The sequence below is a fragment of the Xyrauchen texanus genome, chromosome 5, assembly GCF_025860055.1.
Source record: "Xyrauchen texanus isolate HMW12.3.18 chromosome 5, RBS_HiC_50CHRs, whole genome shotgun sequence".
In the NCBI taxonomy this organism is placed as follows: Eukaryota; Metazoa; Chordata; class Actinopteri; order Cypriniformes; family Catostomidae; genus Xyrauchen; species Xyrauchen texanus.
In genome coordinates, this window is record NC_068280.1 from 44,740,257 (window position 1) to 44,760,082 (window position 19,826).

Sequence of the window (19,826 nt, forward strand, 5' to 3'; positions counted from 1 at the left end):
TGGACGGAATGCCCCTCCACGTTTTTGGTGGATGGTAGGGGTCTCCCCTACCCCTGGCAGCAGTAACAGCTCCAGGCGGTTGGTTGGGAGCCCCTCCTCCCCTCGTGGTCAGCGGCCATTCCTCTGCTTCCAGGAGGCCGGGCTCCTCCGTCCTCCGGCGGATGGCCACGGCTGCTCCGTTGGGGTGGATGGTATTGGCGAGGACTCTACTATGGTGCATCTCTCCTCCCCGGATTTCGGCACCAGTGTAAATAGGTTAAAGGGAAAGGAGGAGGTGAGAACAGGCTTGACAATATAAATAATAGTTTAATATAAAACTGAAACAAAAAGACAAACACACAAAGGTGTCAGACAGCTGTCTGTAAATCTCTCTCTCCGTCCCACTGCAGCTTCCAGTCAGCCCTTATCCCTCTCTGAGGCTTGATTAGCCTGATTAGGGACCGCATGTGTGGAATCACAACCCACCCATAAGTTGCGAGAAAATGCATAGTTTCTCGGGGGAACACAACATTTTTGTGAGTGCACGCAAAGTTTTGAGAGATAACGCAAAAGCATTTGCTTATTTTTTCCCCATGCTACATGGCCCTTTAAGGGCTCCGTACCTTAACTTTTTTCACTCATTTCACTCTCTTTCGACAACCCCTGCTGGACATTTCACTAGGAAATTCCAGCCAAATGTGTAATGAAGCACGTAATTTGGATTTGCAAACATGTTGCCATTGTCACATACATTTTGTGTGATCAGACTGCTATTACTCAATGAATCAATCAGACTTGCAATTTTCAACTAGATGAAAAAATAAGTAAAAAAAAAACCTATAGAATATAATGGCCAAATCTAAAGGCCTGTATATTATAAAGACTTGGGGTAGAGCATTTTTTACTTGGGCCAGTAAGCAACCACCCAGAACACCCTAGCAACCGCACAGCAATTCCTAAACAACCACTCAGAACTCCTTAACAACATAATAACAGCATAGTAACAACCTTTTAACCACCCACAACTCACTAGCATTCATATAGCAATTCTCTAAATAAAAGAAAATATAAAACCCCATCTTTTTTTTCATATATTGTTTAACTAAACCATGATCAGATTCATATTAATGCATTTGATAGATTATCATTCTTCGCCCTGAGAAGGAAGCACTACAAAGATGTTAAAGTCTGATTTAAGAGTGATTTGCGGTAAATCTACAGTCAAGAACTGCAAACTGCATTCAAACACGAGCGAGTTTAATGTGTTCATGTTCAATGACTGTATTTGTTGGCTCATTGATTGCCTGAGCACAAGACATCTGCTTTTATGATGATGAGAGGCCTTCATCTGGGCTTATTATGGTTAGAATAGGAGTTAAGTGTGTCAATTTGCCCAATAAAAACTCGCCACCCAAATGGGGTCAGGCCCCGAGATGTGAGACGTTTCCCTCCACTCTACGCATAATTGAAAAATCTATTTTACTGAAATGAAGGGAAAGTGGTGGAGGCAAGGGGGATGGGCCAAAGGATGGGGAGAAAGAAATAAGGGTGGGGTTTTGTTGTATGTTCAGTTGTTTTGGTTTTCATAACCAATTAAATAACCATAAAGTTATAGTTCATTGTATCTCTGAGTTAGCAATTGCTTTAAGGGGATTTTCTATGAAAATTATAATTCTAATGATACACTGTAATGTAAGGAGAGAATGAGAGATATAGTGGGATAAATACACCTGATCTTTAGTAGTCCTCAGGCTGCCAGCCCTTATTTGTGTCTTAAGTTATAGAACCAAAACCAGTCCAAGTACTAGAGCGATACAAATTATTTTGAATAACTGCTTTTTTACTATTAACTGTTTATTAATAGTAATTAATAGTAATGTTAATTTAATTTTATATTCAGGTTTTCATACCATAAACACTTTTTATTTTAAAATAACGAGATAAATAATAATGTTCCATTCCATTTTCCACCTTTCGATTTGTACGTTTAGGCAGCATCAATATGAGAGAGTAAGACTTATCATAAAACATCTCTCTTTTTCTCTGTATCTTTCTATGAGAGTAATAGGGGGAGGAGCTGGTGGTCGCACCCTGTGCAGCAGAGATTAGTTAACACACCTAATCACCACTTTTACATGGCTAGAAATAATGGAAATGAGAGGGAAGAGCAAAGAAAAAAAAGTGTCATTGCCCACCAATGCTAATTCTGCTCACAACAGATTTCAGAACACTTTCAAATGATTTACTCTTGCCTGAATAATTCCTCTTTTTATTGTATTTTCAATCGTTATTAAATATTCCTACTCTCTGATCTTATAATATAATATAATATAATATAATATAATATAATATAATATTTAAGCAATATCACAGGAGCAAGAGTGTGATATGGCCCTACATCAGCACTTCTATGATTCGGCCGCAGGCAGAGTGCCATTGGTAATCACAGCAGTACTGATTTAGGGCCCTATAGTACGATTGCGAGTGTGATATTGCTTATATACAACAGTTCAATGAACAAGTACATTGTAAAAAAACGCATTTGTGCACGGAGCTACTTTCTTACGTGATGGATCAGAATCTGCCATTGCTGGTTCAAACCAAATGTTGCGTCCAAACCTTCGTTAGTAATTCAAAAATGTCACTTCAGAAATAGTATCATGGATTCTGCTGTTTCGAACAAGTTATTGGATAAACATGGATGGATTATTATTTTATATATATATATATATATTAGGGCTGTCAATCGATTAACATTTTTAATCAAATTAATTACATGGTGTCCCGATTCATTAATCACGATTAATTGCATGTACAAATATTTGCTGAAAAAGCCCCTCCTATAACCATATATATATATACACTCACCTAAAGGATTATTAGGAACACCATACTAATACTGTGTTTGACCCCCTTTCGCCTTCAGAACTGCCTTAATTCAACGTGGCATTGATTCAACAAGGTGCTGAAAGCATTCTTTAGAAATGTTGGCCCATATTGATAGGATAGCATCTTGCAGTTGATGGAGATTTGTGGGATGCACATCCAGAGCACGAAGCTCCCGTTCCACCACATCCCAAAGATGCTCTATTGGGTTGAGATCTGGTGACTGTGGGGGCCATTTTAGTACAGTGAACTCATTGTCATGTTCAAGAAACCAATTTGAAATGATTCGAGCTTTGTGACATGGTGCATTATCCTGCTGGAAGTAGCCATCAGAGGATGTGTACATGGTGGCCATAAAGGGATGGACATGGTCAGAAACAATGCTCAGGTAGGCCGTGGCATTTAAACGATGCCCAATTGGCACTAAGGGGCCTAAAGTGTGCCAAGAAAACATCCCCCACACCATTACACCACCACCACCAGCCTGCACAGTGGTAACAAGGCATGATGGATCCATGTTCTCATTCTGTTTACGCCAAATTCTGACTCTACCATCTGAATGTCTCAACAGAAATCGAGACTCATCAGACCAGGCAACATTTTTCCAGTCTTCAACTGTCCAATTTTGGTGAGCTCTTGCAAATTGTAGCCTCTCTTTCCTATTTGTAGTGGAGATGAGTGGTACCCGGTGGGGTCTTCTGCTGTTGTAGCCCATCCACCTCAAGGTTGTGCGTGTTGTGGCTTCACAAATGCTTTGCTGCATACCTCGGTTGTAACGAGTGGTTATTTCAGGCAAAGTTGCTCTTCTATCAGCTTGAATCAGTCGGCCCATTCTCCTCTGACCTCTAGCATCAACAAGGCATTTTCAGCCCACAGGACTGCCGCATACTGGATGTTTTTCCCTTTTCACACCATTCTTTGTAAACCCTAGAAATGGTTGTGTGTGAAAATCCCAGTAACTGAGCAGATTGTGAAATACTCAGACCGGCCCGTCTGGCACCAACAACCATGCCACGCTCAAAATTGCTTAAATCACCTTTCTTTCCCATTCTGACATTCAGTTTGGAGTTCAGGAGATTTTCTTGACCAGGACCACACCCCTAAATGCATTGAAGCAACTGCCATGTGATTGGTTGATTAGATAATTGAAATTGAACAGGTGTTCCTAATAATCCTTTAGGTGAGTGTATATATATATATATATATATATATATATATATATATATATATATATATATATATATATATATATATATATAGATAGTTTAATACTCAATCTTTAAACACATCTAGAGATCCCTTAGTTCACATTTGCGCTCCTTCGAGTGTTTTGAACGCAAGGATGTAACGTATATTTGCGTTGTTCAGCCTACTAAAGTGTTTTCTTCACTGTATAAACTGTGCGTTGCTCATACAGCTGAAATTTCACTTACTGCCCTCAGGAGTAAACAGGTGGTACTACAAGCTTGCATTCCTCAGGAATCCTCCTTATTATGGTGCGATTAATTGCGTATATTTTTTTAACGCGTTATTTTTTGTCAAATTAATCGCACTGAATTAACGCTAAATCGACAGCCCTAATATATATATATATATATATATATATATATATATATATATATATATACACACACACACACACACACACACACACACTTTCTCTCTCTACCAAACAAAAGTGTTATTTTTTCTAATGTTTTTTTTTTTTTCACATTTTAGAATAATAATAAAGTAATCAAAACTATGGAATAAAAGAAATGGAAATATGGTAATAATGTTATGACTAAACAAAATCCAAAATAAATCAACACTGTGTTATATTTTAGCATCTTCAATGTAGTCACCCTTTGCCTAGAATTTGCAGACATTTTCTCAACCAACTTCTTGAGGTTTCACCCTGGGATGCTTTTTAAACAGTACTGAAGGTGTTCCCATCTATGTTGGGCACTTATTGGCTGCTTTTCAGTCATCAATTTCAAAAACCTTTTTTTTTTTATTACATTTTAGTTTTATAATGAAATAAATTAATATGGTGGCACAATTCTATTTTTGTCTACAAATGTGTGTGTATATATATATATATATATATATATATATATATATATATATATATATATATATATATATATATATATATATATACCACAGACTTATAATATTAGATATACTTCAGATACTGACTAATAATATAAGCAATATAAGCGATCATATATTGAACTACTTAATTAAATCTTTCTTCAATTCTTTATTCTTTTTTCTGATTTTAAGCTTTCATAGGCTGTCAGAAACAGATTGTTGGTCAAAACGTGTCTTTCACCTGAGCTAAAAAAGCAAAAAGTGGTGAAAAGAAATAATTTTTAATGCTCAGCATGAAAAACATATATTTAGAAACCCAATGAAATCAAATGAGAAAACTAATATTAGCTCTCCTTATATCAGTGGTGTTAATAATGTTATGGAGATGAGTCTCAGTTACAGTATATGAGAGGACGATATTAAATTAAACCTTGAATGTAAGTAATATCTCTATATGCAGTAAAGGGCAACATTTTATTTAAAAAGCACCTACAAAAATCTCAATAACGCATCCATTGGATAGTCAGTCCTAAATGATATCAATTTGCATTTTACAGATAAATCAATTATAGCTCAGTTTGCAATGTACAGATTTATTTATTTATATGTTTATGTTAATGCCATATTAATAAAGGTTGTGCAAGATTGCAAAAATTTACTTAATGTAATCTGTCATGTAAAATGTACATTAACATTACATAAAAACCCCTTAAACTCGAAAAGGGAGGCGATACATCGCGAAAAAAGTTCATGCTTAAAACGGTAAAGTCTCTGTATACATAAGTCAGGCGTTTGATGTATCATTTGAAAGCTTAGAATCTGAACTTTTCAGAAATACCATTACTTTCCCATTTATGTTACATAAAATAACAAAATATGACATGAAAACATTCACGTCGCAAATTAGCACCCCGTAGAGGTGTAATGTGGTAGAAATATTATTATTAATATAAGAGGTTTCACATAGCACTTAAATGAACAAGTCATACATCAAATGAGAGCTCTCATTCTCATGAATGTGACTATGCAGTTTATATTGTTGCCCTAATACCACAGTTCAAATGATTTTCAAAAGAATCACAAAGTGAAATATGATTTCTGTAATACAAACGTCACTTTTATGCACCGATCATTGCTGCTGTCAGCCCCAATTAGCCAAAAATTTTATATCTGTTCTTACCTTAGGCAGGTTTCAAAATTCATAATTTTTTACATGTCTGTGAGCTTGCTTGGCTGAATAATCCAATGTTTTATCTTAGATGTCCAGAACAAAATATGCCATTAAACTTCTAGTCCATTCAGAGGCTGAGATATTAGATGAAACAACAAGGGTGGTGCATGAACTGAAAATTTGGCTGAATGTCTATGGACGAGTGCATCTGTGAGGGCTAAAATGCGTTAGAGTGCCATCTACATTTTAGATCTGTATATTGTGATAGAATGTGATACAGAAAATATATGTGTACATATTTACTGTTGTTTTTGGGAAATGTCATCTTTTATTTTCAGAGTTGAGCTCAGCTGACGGTGTAAATAATTTTTGTCAGATAACCAAAAATGTGCTTCAGGTGGTAACATTTAAATTATACTGATTAAAGTCAAATTTAAGGGTTAGATCAAGTGGAAATAGCTCTTTAAAATTCATGTGAATCCCTGTTTGCAACCCATTTGACTTCTGTAATGTAATGTATTTCTGAATGAAATTTAATAAAGTTAATAAAGTTTTTTTTTATTTGTAGCTAATTCTCTTTTATCTCACTTGATTTTATTAATCTAGAATTTATCAGATTGTCAAAAGCGGCCATTACATACCAGAATGTAGCCAGACTTGCATTTAAGTTTACTAAAACATTGCTTTGTCATCTATATGGCTATTAATTATAATTTTCCAATAGCCCATGTGGCCTAAGTGACATCAGCAGAAAAGGAAAGTCGTTACAGAGAAAGAGCAAGTTATTTACAAAGACACATTTTTTTTTTTATTTGGATTAACATGCACCAATGAATCTTGAATGAGCAAGCACAGATAGGTCTGGTGACAATATTGTGTCTTAAGTAAACGACAGTTGTGTGTGAACCAGGGTTGACCTCATTTGCCAAATCAATGGTTTTAGCAGACTCTGCAGTCCATGATAAAAACGACGCAGGTCAGTTACCACAGGTTTCAAGAGAGAACAAGGAAAGTGTGTGTGTGTGTGTGTGTGTGTGTGTGTGTGTGTGTGTGTGTGTGTGTGTGTGTGTGTGTGTGTGTGTGTGTGTGTGTGTGTGTGTTGTTTGAGTGTGTGTCACAGGGAGGTGTTGTTAGACTCCTGTGGAGAGAGCTCTCGAGAGTTTACAGCCCACAATGAGAAAAACACACTGAATGCTTTAGTGGGCAACACACACACTCAGATTGTGACATATTTACGACCATATGCATAAGCATGTGTAACACACTAATGGATCTGATTGTGTCACATGGCAAAATAAGATCATTTTATTGTGTTAAAATTGTGTGTATAGGTGTGTATTTGTTTGTGAGACATCGCTGTAGATTGGCTTTCTTTACTTACAAAAAAGTACCAAAAAGCACACTACAGTGTTTTTTGGACACAGTACTATGGTGTGTTTTTTTTTGTTTTTATTCCATACTGTTAATACTAGGTCTGTTAATTTAAAATGTTAATTTAGTGTGATTAATTATATAAAAAAACAACGCACAACAAACTTAACGCAATTAGCCGTGTCTCCAGACCTAGATGTATATCTCGTAATAAAAGTATGTTTTCTGAAAGGTGCAGGAAGCAATTTTAGTTGTTCTAGGATTTCCCCAAGGTGAGCTGTAGCCATGCCACTTTTTCCAAAACTTAGACTCCAAAGATACCAAATGAGCTTTATTGAGACCGAAGCCGGGTACACACATCCTCCGTGAGTGGGGCGGTCACGTTGGACGTTTACAATGGCCTTGTCTCTTCCGCGAGAAATAGTGCTTCAAGGACAACAGTGGGCAGTCATGTGCATTTCATCTTTATCAGCACATTTGCTTGTGACTGGTTAATGTTGTGTCTAAACGGTACACCTAGATACACAGAATGGCAGTAGGTCCGGCAGTTTATTAATTCTTTCCTTTATTAAATTATTTGATTGAGTTTACTTGCATGCAGACATATAAATCATAGTGTATTATAGGTTTGGTTTAAATAATTTTGATTTGCTTTTGTGTCTTTTCTATAATCTCCTGATTATTTCAGTGTTGTACAGCACCCAGAGCCTCTGAGCTCAGCGTGAGCCACGAGGAAAAAATGGGCTCAACGGCGAAACTATCTGCACTCTGGGCCTCTTCTGGGACGCCTCACCTCACAACTCATGCTTGCAGTATGAATGGTGTAATCTGTTAATAGCGGTGCCGAAATGAAAATGCACCGCTCACGCCTTGCTCACGCCCCACTTTCAGAGGATATGTGAACCCAGCATGACACAAGCAGAAACGGTTGTCAAAAAATAGCTACCTAAACTGACAACTGTTATGAGCAACATGGTTTAAAATTAGAAGTAAGCCTCAATAATTTGCTACAACCACAATGCTATGAGAACATGCAAAATAATTGACAGGCAGACAATGTCATTGACTGCTGCTAGCGGGCACATTTGCTGTTTACAGAGTGTAGAGATGTAATAGAGACAGATGATATCAGGACACTTATATCATTAATATCTTCAGGGAGTACTAACATTTTTTGCATACATTTACATGACGCTTAAAGCACCTTTAACATCGGAACAAGTCGAGGTTTGCAATAACCCCCCCCCCCCCTTTATGACACTGAAAAACAGTGAGATGCTCCAAAATCACCGTCTGAAAATTATATTGAAATATTTTAGTTATTGTACAGACTGGACTATATGGCAAAAATGTACGATATATTTCTTAATTTCGGTAGATACAATATAATTCCGATATGGATATGAACAATATAAAAGCCTTAGAAAAACTGCCAAGAATGCTCAAAACGGATGTTTGTACCTACAAACTTCTGAAAAATTAATTTGCCAAGTCTATGAAACCTCCTATAAAACTATATAATATTTAAGAAATAAAAACTGTTCAAATAAATTAATGTTCACCTTTTATTTGCACTTCGCCTTCATACAAACAAGAAATGTCAAATAAACATACAACTCTCACCTTTGTCAATATTCATATTTTTAACTTGAAACTACAACATAGGCTGATTATCTTTATAGATTGAAAAAAAAAAAGGTTCTTCAGCTAGGATAAAGAATATATAGCGTATCTACTTTCTTCGAAGGCTGAGGAAAGCACATCTCCCACCCCCCATCCTCACTACATTCTATAGAGGGACTATTGAGAGCATCCTGAGCAGCTGCATCACTGCCTGGTTTGGGACTTGCACCGTTTCGGACTGCAAAGCCCTGCAGAGGATAGTGAGGAGAGCTGAGAAGATCATTGGGGTCTCTCTTCCCTCCATCAAAGACATTTACAAAAAACACTGTATCCGCAAAGCAACCAGCATTGTGGACGACCCCACACACCCCTCACACAAACGCTTTACCCTCCTGCCGTCTGGCAAGAGGTACCGAAGCATTCGGGCCCTCACGGCCAGACTGTGTAACAGCTTCTTCCCCCAAGCCATCAGACTCCTCAATACTCAGAGACTAGTTTGACACACACGTGTCCTGAGTTGCACTTTAATTACTGTCACTTTATAACTGGCTGCTACCTCAATAACTGCTATGTGCATAGAACACTATCTCATAGTATGTTATGTGTACGTTTTTAGAAACTGTCATCTTTTTGTACTACTGAGTACTGGTCGGCGCTGCACTGTGTCTATTGTCCTGTTCATTGTCAGTAATTTGTTGTACTGTCCCGTACTTTGCACATGTTTGCACGCACTTTATATAGTATATACTGTATATAGGTATTTTATATAGGTATTTTATTTCGTTGTGTTGTCTCATGTGGTCCTGTGTTGGTCCTTTGTTGTTTTTATGTAGCACCATGGTCCTGGAGGAATGTTGTCTCGTTTTGCTGTGTACTGTACTAACTGTATATGGTTGAAACGACAATAAAAACCACTTGACTTGACTTGACTTGATATAAATATATATATTTTTATTTTTATTTTTTTTTATTTATTTTTTTTTATTTGGGGTCCTTTCTCAGAAAATATTAATATAAGTCTATGCTGTTAACTTGAAAAATGTATCAGCATGTCATGCAATATACCCTATAAATACCATGAATATGGTAATCGATCATTACAATAATTTAATCAAAGTGCTTTGGTATTACCATCTGATAAAATTAAGATACCATACTGCCAGGGTATTTTTGTAAAGGTTCATGGTCATCTAAATTGTTAATGGGTATTGTATTTCCACTGCATCTTAATAGTTATTTCATGTGTAACCTACAATGGATAAGTAGGCATGCATTATATTTATTGCACTTACTGTATGTATCATATTACAATTGAACTCCTCGCCTGGAACACAATTACACACCTAATATGTGTAAAATATATTATATATCTATCGCTTAATGTTTCATATCAAGAGTCTTTCATATGGCATATTTATTTAGAAGTAACTTACTAAGCCAAATTCATTGAAAGTATGACGTACTTGGCAAAAAAAGTAAAACATTTTATTCTATACAGAAAGCTCATAATGACACGAATAGTCATAACCATACACAAAATAACAAAAATTGGGACACAGTCTGTTGGTCTCATATCTGTAGAGATGTTGTAATATTTGAACAAAGGCGGGAAAAATCCTTGTAATAATCTTGCATTATAAAGGTGTTCTTGTTTTGTGAGATTTTTTCATGTCTGCCTATTTGCCGAAGAAAGGGCTAAAGTTAATATGTGAAGATTTGCTCACTGAAAATGTAGGAGAGCTCCACTCTGCTTTTTCCCTTAGTTTATTCAGGGATGGGAGGAAAAGAGAGAGTGATTGATTAGTCAGACCTGTCAGACTATCAGCCAAGTGTAACACACAAATCTCCGGTGTGTGTGTGTGTGTGTCTGTGAGTGCAATTTTTTTTTGTTTGTAAGTATTTCACTGTTTGATCGTGTAACCCATGAAAATGTGTCCCTTTCCTTTTCCGCTAATGATCAAAGCACAAGCTGTCACCCTTTACACACCTTCTGACCCCCTAAACACCCTGAAATCACACACACGCACACACACACACACACATGCAGAAACTGTTTTGTCTATTTTGGCAACTACTTAACATTGCAAATCATTAAGAAACCTTTTGGGATGAAACCTATTACATGTCGTGATATGTGTGTGTCGTGAAAAATAAAGCTATTACTATGTATTGATTTGATCAATATTAAAGGCTATAGGCCCTAATTCAGTTACAGAATAATTTTAACTCTGACAATTACCCAATATACAAGCTAAACATGCTCAGTTTAAATCAGATGTTAACTGCACTGTAAAGTGTCCATAAGACATTTCCAAAAAAATGGGTTTAATCTTAACTTCTTCTTTCAACTGCTCCCATTAGGGATCTGCATATTTGACTTGGCACAGGTTTTAGGCCAGATGCCCTTCCTGACACAACCCCCAGTGGCTGGGGGAGTTTCTCTCATACCTACAGGGCCATTTAGAATCTCCAATTCACTTAACCTGCATGTTTTTGGACTTGTGGAAACCCATGCGATCATTGGGAGAACATGCAAAGTCCACACAGAAATGCCTGAGCTTGGACCCGAACCCGCAATCTTTTTTTTTTTTCATTTGTTTTTTTAATCCCTTTTTCTTCCAATTTGGAAAGCCCAATTCCCACTACTTAGTAGGTCCTCGTGGTGGCGCGGTTAATCACCTCAGGCACCTCAATCCAACAAGTTGCCTCTGCTTCTGAGACCGCTTATCCACGCATCTTATCAAGTGGCTCACTGTGCACCACGGAGACTCTGCATGTGGAAGTACTCATGTTTCTCTCCACAATCCACGCACAACTTACCACGCGCCCCATTGAGAGTGAGAACCACTAATCGCGACCACAAGGAGGTTACCCCATGTGACTTTACCCTCCCAAACAACCAGGTCAATTTGGTTGCTTACGAGACCTGGCTGGAGTCACTCAGCACACCCTGGATTCGAACTCGTGATTCCAGGGGTGGTATTCAGCATCAAAACTCGCTGAGCTACCAGGCCCCCCGAACCCGCAACCGTCTTGCAGTGAAGTGACAGTGCTAATCACTGAGCCACTGTGCCGCCCCTGTTATTTAATCTTAACTAATATTTTTGACTTGAATATAACCAGTTTATTTAGATCTTAGCACATTAAGGCCAGGTACTACAGGCAAAAAAATATATTTTTGTTCAGTTTGTCAATTGTTATATTTTTTGCTTCTATAACTAAGTAATAGTTCTATAAATAGTTTGTTTTTATGCTTTTATACAACCTTTGCCAAGTAAAATAAATAAGAAATAGGAGACAGAGATAAATACAGAATGAATTCTACATACTGCTTCCTACTTGGAATAACTAGACATGTTCAGAGGGATGTTTTGATATCTTGTGTCATTTTCCTTTTATGTGGTATTATATACAAATAAATAGGCAAAAATCTTGTTTTTTAACAAGTGTATTTTAACATAATTAACTGAGAGAACAATATTTTGACAAAAGTCTCTGTAGATTACCAACCACTTAGTTATTGATCACATTAAAACAAACCAAAAAGTTCTGACTTCATCTACCATGTCAATATTGTGTTTTATGTAATATGCAAATTGTGCATACTTAATGAGATAACGCTTAATTTTGCATATATTAATGGGGGAGGGGGACTAAAAGTCACAATATTTAAAAAAAATATATTTTTAGGTATATTCATCTGGTGATTTTTCATTCTGATAGAAGAACCTGTGGTACCTCCCCTTAAGCACGTTTTTAGAATATCTGACCAAACATACATTATTTTACAGTGTGCACTGTGCAAGTACCGTATGTGTTTGTATTGAATGGTTTGCTTTAATGCACTAATTTTCAATTGAATTAAACATAAGGGTCTGTCAAACCAGACCCTTTTGAAACTTTTCCAAGAGTTTTATGATAATATAACATGCTCTATCCAATCACCCCATGCTGACCTTCAAATCTAATTAAGCCAGCCTATAATTTAGTGAGAGAGCTTGAGTTTTTATGCATATAAATGATTATTTAACCTGTGCTTATGCCCAAAGAAAAAGCATCAGAATCCACTCTCTGCATCATAACAGGGTTGACCAAGCAGCTAAAGTGGTCTAATATGTTACTTATTGGAGACCCTCTCATTTTGTGGTTGTGAAATGAAATGTCTTAATGGATGTTTTGTGGGGAGGTGGTGCTTTTAAAAGAGTCTAGTTTGCATTCATATACGCACTGAAAAGCCATTACAGTAGGTGCACACTCACACAGGTTGGCATCCTCTTCTCTGGGGCAGTTTTGATGGTGTAAAGTGTTCAATTATGCTTATTTACCTTGTTGAATGAGTGTTCAACAAGAACTGTAGTTAAAGGCAAGGGCGGAGATTTGGCTTAAACATTGGGGAGGGTTGCAGTATGAAGCATTTATCAATGTTTCCATAGATCATGGTATACATTATTGGGCGGTTAATGCTAACATTTTATGTATCATAAATACAAACAATATTATATAAAAATTATATTTTCACACTTTTTGCATAATTTTACAAGATTACAGCTTGATTAGAAATGATGCCCAATTGTAATATTCTGCTCACATGAACCTAAAGTACCTTGATTTTTTTTAGTTTTCTTCAAACCTCTCATTTTCTCATTTCATCTTAAGCATGCTCTTCACTGACACTTTTATTGAATTGGTTAATAAATACACTAACTTTTGACAGACTTTATTAGGGGCAAACTGTTTGGTTTGGTGGACTGTGGGACAGTCGCAATGTTTGAAAAATGTATAGAAATCATTTTCAAACAATAAATATTGAAATTCTTTGTTTTGATTATCATATAATGTTTTAAACATGTAATAACTTTATATTTCTTTTATCTTTTATATTTAGTATTTTTTTTTATACTGGAATTTTATAGTTTAATATTGAAAGTCAGGGTCTTAACACAGAAACAGTTAAATCTATACATAAAAGTCCTTTAAAAAATAAGAATGGATGCATTGTAAAAGTTTCCAGTTTAGATTTAATGAGACATGTAATGATAAAAAATCGATATAATAAAAAAATTAACCCACGGGAATGTAATTGCCTGAAGCTGAAGAAACACCCATATTGAAACTTGCCACAAAATGACACATTGTGACAGATTTGACATCAATGAGCTCATTTACATGCACACCAATAAGCTGATTACTCCCAAAAATCAGCTTATTTAACCCCCTATTGCATTCAGAATCTACATGCACCTTTTGCATTCACAGATCAATTTTCTTCTAAAACGATATTGTACAGTAAGTCATTTACAGTTCATACATGTAAAAAGACTGATATTTTTGTCATGTTAACTGACAAATATAAAATTTATTAATTTTTAAATAATAAAATGTAGACATTCTTTGAAATTTCTAAATATCCATTAACTACAGCTAAAGCAGTGCCATACATGTGAAGAAACCTTTTTTATCAAAATGTCTGTAAAAATGTTATCTAAATATAATTTTATATAATACAATTTATATTAACATCTAATGTGAGAATTACTAGTAATTTAAATTAATTTCCTATTGCTCATAATTGCTTAATACTTGGTGGTCAAACATTATGAAACCAACTTATCTTTTTCAACTAAACATCATTAAAACAACTGTACAACTCAAGTATACAACATGAATTCTTCTTTACTATGTTTTTAAGCTAAATCTATTCTATTTATTTGCATGAACTGCCTAATGTTGATGCGTGAGTATGCTGTAAACTGATTCGGCATCGGATGGCTGCAAAGTAAAATGTGGACAATTTCCTCTTTCAAGCCCTATTTAGACTAATGTGTGCATGTGCAATTCAAATAAATCTACATAATATCATGTGTAAAGCCACGATTGATTCCCGTGCCAAAACTGACCCGCGATCGCAAAAGATATAAAATTTATTTAACAATTTTATCAAAAAATTATTATGTGTATTTTGAAAGTCTTGACAAAGTCACAACATTTGGTTCCCATACTTAAAACTATATAAAAAAAATTATGATATACCTCTCCTGGGTCAAAAATGACCCAAACACAATAGGAGGGTTAAAAAATCTGACAAAGCAAAAAATCTACGTTCACATAACATTTGAATTCATTGCGTTATTCGCTGCTTTTGACATCAAACCGTGAAGAGGCATGCGCACAACACGTGCACATATTGGATAAACCGGTAAGAATGCCAGTTGAGGTGTTTACATGCAATGCGAAATGGGAGTAATGGACAAAAATCTATCCGTGTCGACCAGTTTATAGTTTAGCCATTTATGAACTTAAACCAATAAAGGAAAGTCATTTATTGTGTTTACATGACCACACACACGTTGTGAACGTGCATGTAAAGTCACTCAGTTTCATCAAACGTGAAGTCTTGCAACCAATCATGGCGTGTCAAGTTTGGTCCCTACTGTATATGCTTTCATTACATGAAAAAGAGCAAAATTTAAATTTCTCCTTTTGTTCTCCACGGAAGATCCGTGGATGCCATGCAGGTTAGGAATGATGTGAGTATTAGTAAATAATGACAGAATTTTGGTGAACTCATCCTTCAAAGCTCCATTTAAAGACGGGTTCAAGGGTTAGGTTGAAGGTAACTTACATGTGTTTAAAAGATATGTTTACATGTGTGAAAGTCTGTTTTTTTGGTTTCATTCCGTACAAAAGAGGCTTTATTGAGTTTTTAGAAAAGTACCTTAAGGTGCTCTCTCCTTTTCGCTCTCTCTTTTCATTCTAGGTGAAAATGTATTATCCAGTGGAGGTGTAATTTATTTGACTGTGATCCCCTCCTCCTCTTTTCCTCTTCCCACTGATCTCTCTCTCAGGTTCATCGCTCGCTCATGTTACCCTGTCCAAAATGAGTGTTTTAAGCGGAGGAGGCAACAGATCTAGGTCTTTGCGGTTGTGTGAGTTTGTGTGCATGCTTGCACGGTTGATGGAATGAGAGACGCTACAGTCATCATTCCCACCCGGGTCGCTTCCGTGCAGAGATCTGACCGTTGACCTTATAATGGTATCACAGGGAGAGAAGTCAAAAAGTCAGGAAAAATATCCGGTGGCTGAGACATTTGTCTACATGTGTCTGCTTGAAGATCTAACATCTGGCTTTGTCCATGCTTGGTACAAAGAATTACCATGGTATTTTGAACAAGGTATCATGGTAATACGATGGTTTCGGGCATGCACTCTGGTAATACCATGCTATTCTTTGAAGGACCTTGGAGCACCATTAAAATATCAAAGTATATAAATACTCACCCCTGGAGTGCTGAGTGACTCCAGCCAGGTTTTCAAAGCAATCAAATTGGCCTTGTTGCTAGGGAGGGTAGTCACATGGGGTAACCTCCTCGTGGTCACCTTAATGTGGTTTGCTCTCGGTGGGGCACTTGGTTAGTTGTGCATGGATGCCGCGGAGAGTGGCGTGAAGCCTCCTCACGTCTCCTAGGTAACGCACTCAAGAAGCCACTTGATAAGTGGATTGAGGTCTCATACACGGGGGCATCTGAGATTTGTCCTCCAACACCCCGATTGAGGCGAGTCACTACGCCACCACGAGGACTTAGAGAGCATTGGGAATTGGGCATTCCAAATTGGGGGGAAAATGGGGATAAAAAAAGAATATAAATACTGTATGTTAATCAAACAGTACCATGGTATTGGATTTGTGATTGCTTACTTACGAAGAAGTAACATAGCATTTTGGACAAGGTACCATGGTAATATAATACTGTGGCATGGCGGAGGGCGGGGCCGGGTCGTGATTCTACACACCCGGTCCCTTATCAGGCTAATCAAGCCCTCCGCTTTGCCACAAATACTTTTTAGAACACTGAAGTATTTTTATTTTTTAGTATCCCAAATGACCATATCAAAATCATGGTATATGAATATGGTACAGATGCAAACCATTTCAATGTATATTTCAAAATAAACATCAAAACCTGAAACTAGAAACAAAAAGGGGTTAACTAAAAATAACAATCGTAGACTGAAACTAATGAAAACTAAACTAAACTGAAAATTGAAAATAAATGAGAACTGCAGAGTACCATGGTATTCTCATCTGATGCCATCACTCTGCCACATCATCATTATTATCCTCATCATAAGGTTGTCTGACAGCTTTTACCCTTCATTAAGAAGCAGCATTTATCCTGCATCATTAGCCATGCTCAAAATAAGCAGCTGTAGGGAACATGTCTATGTCATGCACACTGCAGGTGTTGTGTTGGCCTACAAAACACACTTACACATTCAATGCAATTTGTTATCAAATATTCACTTCATGCTGATTTATATTAATGCTTAATTGGATCTGTAGAGTAACAGTCTGAGAAAGGCTTCCAGGTATATGTTCCATACAGTCACAATGGCATTGATGGTAATATATTAAGAAATTATCAAACTGGTTGAAAAGGAAACCTCACCTAGACACACATTGGTTCATGCTGTGAGCACAGTCCTACCTCACAGAGATAATGTCGTCAGAGTACGTGAGACAAGTGTACGAATTTTCAATTAGAGAAATGCAATTAAAATTATGGAATTAAACTCTGCTAATTACTCCTCCCCCTTAAATGAAGAGCTCTGATTAATTATGCTCTTTTAATTTGCATTCCATGTGGAACTAATTGACATGAATTGGTTTTAATTATTTGAGAGGGTGTTTTATTAACGGCAGCAGTTTGAAAATGTATTTGACACTCTCACCATGGGATTGAGCTTGTCTCCTCGCCTTATTGTATGAAAAAAGGAAACCTTTACATTATCTAGAGTTTGTGGCTAAAAGATAATATCTTATTACAAATATTTCTTCACAAACTTGATTATTATTAGATTTTCATTATGCTTGGATGCGTTTTGATGTACAGATGAACTAATCGATGTTGAAATTGTACTTGAAGCATAACCTTTTACAGGTGAAACTCGAAAAATTAGAATATCGTGCAAAAGTTAATTAATTTCAGTAATTCAACTTAAAAGGTGAAACTAATATATTATATAGACTCATTACAAGCAAAGTAAGATATTTCAAGCCTTTATTTGATATAATTTTGATGATTATGGCTTACAGCTTATGAAAACCCCAAATTCAGAATCTCAGAAAATTAGAATATTGTGAAAAGGTTCAGTATTGTAGGCTCAAAGTGTCACACTCTAATCAGCTAAACACCTGCAAAGGGTTCCTGAGCCTTTAAATGGTCTCTCAGTCTGGTTCAGTTGAATTCACAATCATGGGGAAGACTGCTGACCTGACAGTTGTGCAGAAAACCATCATAGACACCCTCCACAAGGAGGGAAAGCCTCAAAAGGTAATTGCAAAAGAAGTTGGATGTTCTCAAAGTGCTGTATCAAAGCACATTAATAGAAAGTTAAGCGGAAGGGAAAAGTGTGGAAGAAAAAGGTGCACAAGCAGCAGGGATGACCGTAGCCTGGAGAGGATTGTCAGGAAAAGGCCATTCAAATGTGTGGGGAGCTTCACAAGGAGTGGACTGAGGCTGGAGTTACTGCATCAAGAGCCACCACACACAGACGGGTCCTGGACATGGGCTTCAAATGTCAAACGTCTTACCTGGGCTAAAGAAAAAAAGAACTGGTCTGTTGCTCAGTGGTCCAAAGTCCTCTTTTCTGATGAGAGCAAATTTTGCATCTCATTTGGAAACCAAGGTCCCAGAGTCTGGAGGAAGAATGGAGAGGCACACAATCCAAGATGCTTGAAGTCCAGTGTGAAGTTTCCACAGTCTGTGTTGGTTTGGGGAGCCATGTCATTGGCTGGCGTTGGTCCACTGTGCTTTATTAAGTCCAGAGTCAACGCAGTCGTCTACCGGGACATTTTAGAGCACTTCATGCTTCCTTCAGCAGACAAGCTTTATGGAGATGCTGACTTCATTTTCCAGCAGGACTTGGCACCTGCCCACACTGCCAAAAGTACCAAAACCTGGTTCAATAACCATGGTATTACTGTGCTTGATTGGCCAGCAAACTCGCCTGACCTGAACCCCATAGAGAATCTATGGGGCATTGCCAAGAGAAAGATGAGAGACATGAGACCAAACAATGCAGAAGAGCTGAAGGCCGCTATTGAAGCATCTTGGTCTTCCATAACACCTCAGCAGTGCCACAGGCTGATAGCGTCCATGCCACGCCGCATTGAGGCAGTAATTAATGCAAAAGGGGCCCAAACCAAGTACTGAGTACATATGCATGATTATACTTTTCAGAGGGCCGACATTTCTGTATTTAAAATCCTTTTTTTTATTGATTTCATGTAATATTCTAATTTTCTGAGATTCTGAATTTGGGGTTTTCATAAGCTGTAAGCCATAATCATCAAAATTATATCAAATAAAGGCTTGAAATATCTTACTTTGCTTGTAATGAGTCTATATAATATATTAGTTTCACCTTTTAAGTTGAATTACTGAAATTAATGAACTTTTGCACGATATTCTAATTTTTCGAGTTTCACCTGTATATGATCTCTGTTGTGTTTGCCAAGATTAGATGAACAGGGTTCCATCCATCACTTACAATTATATCTGAAAAGATGGTCTTCTTCCCCTCTGAAGCTCATTTGTGAGACATTAAACATTTATACACACTAAGAGAGAGAGACCGAGAAAAGATAAGTATCAGCCAATATATCTTTGTCTTCTACTGCGAGGCAGTGTTTGTGAAACCATTCTTCTAATGCCCAATG